Source organism: Tamandua tetradactyla, chromosome 4, assembly GCF_023851605.1.
Source record: "Tamandua tetradactyla isolate mTamTet1 chromosome 4, mTamTet1.pri, whole genome shotgun sequence".
NCBI classification, from domain to species: domain Eukaryota; kingdom Metazoa; phylum Chordata; class Mammalia; order Pilosa; family Myrmecophagidae; genus Tamandua; species Tamandua tetradactyla.
The window spans coordinates 130,424,558-130,426,205 of NC_135330.1; positions in this window are offsets into that span (position 1 = coordinate 130,424,558).

Sequence of the window (1,648 nt, forward strand, 5' to 3'; positions counted from 1 at the left end):
TTTGTGTTTCTTCTTTGGAAAGATGACTGTTCATGTCTTTTAACCAAATTTTAATTGGATTGTTTGTCTTTCTAGTTTCGTTATAGAATTTATTTATTCTGGATATTAAACACTTATCAGATGTGGTTCCCAATAATTTTCTTCCATTGAATCGCTGCCTTTTCACTCTTTTGACAAAGTTCTTTGAAGCATAGAAGTTTAAGAAGGTCCCATCTATCTGTGTTTTTCTTTGGTTGCTTTTATTTTGAGTGTTAGGTCTAAGAAATTTCTTCTTATCTAGATCTTAAAGAGGCTTCTCTACATTTTATTCTAGGGATTTTCTGATACTGGCTTTATAGTTAGGTCTTTGATCTATTTAGAGTTGACTTTTGTATAGGATGTGCGATAGGGGTCCTCTTTCATTCTTTTGGCTATGGTTATCCAGTTCTTTCAACACCGCTTATTGAAGAGACAGTTCTGTTCCAAATGAGTGGACTTGGGAACCTTGTCAAAAATAAACTGACCATAGATCTGAGGATCTATTTCTGAATTCTCAGTTCAATTCCATTGATCAATGTGTCTATCTTTGTACCAGCACCACGCTATTTTGACTGCTGTGGCTTTATAATATGCTTTAACATCAAGAAGCATGAGTCTTCTCACTTCATTCTTCTTTTTCAAGATGTTTTCGGATATTTGAGGCTCTTATATTTCCAAATAAATTTGATAACTAGCTTTCTATTTCTGCAAATAGGTTGTTGGTGCTTTGATTGATATTGCATTGAATCAGTGCACCAATTCAATTTGGATAGAATTGACATCTTAATGACATTTAGCTTTCTAATCCGTGAATGCAGAATGTCTTTCCATTTATTTAGTTCTTCTTTTATTTCTTTTAGCAATGTTTTCTAGGTTCAGATTCTTTACATTCTTGTTTAAATGTATCCCTGGGTATTTGATCCTTTCAGTTATTACAGTAAATGGAATTTTTTTTTCTGGATTCCCTCCTTAGATAGCTCATTACTAGTGCATATAAACACCACTGACTTTTCTGTGTTCATCTTAAATCCATCACTTTGCCTAACTTGTTTAGCAGCTCTGATAGCATTCCTGTAGCTTTTTTTTGGATGTTCTAGATATAGGTTCGTGTGATTTACAAAGGGTTTCTTTCCTATGTGGATGACTTTTATTTCTTTTTCTTGTCTAATTTCTCTAGCTAGAACTTCTAGCACAATGTTTAATAACAGTGGTGACAGTGAACATCCTTTACTTGGTTCTAATCGTAGAAGGAAAGTTTTCAGTCTCTTACCATTGAGTACAATGCTAGTCGTGGGTTTTTCATATATGCCCTTGATCAAGTTGAGGAAGTTTCCTTTGATTTCTAACTTTTTTTTTTTTTTGGTATGTGCATACTTGGGAATCGAACCTGGGTCTACTACATGGCAAGCAAGAATTCTAGCATGGAGCTATCCTTGCACCAACCTGATTCCTTTGATTTTTTTACTATTACATAGAATGATACAATTTATTATCTTTGGGCATATATGTAACTGGTGTATGTGTGTGTTGGCTGCTCAGCATTTGAATCCCTTCATATGACTAAGAAACTTTTTTATTGTGCGATTGTTGGTACAATGTGAAGAGCTTACCTCTCAGTATACAAGCTGTC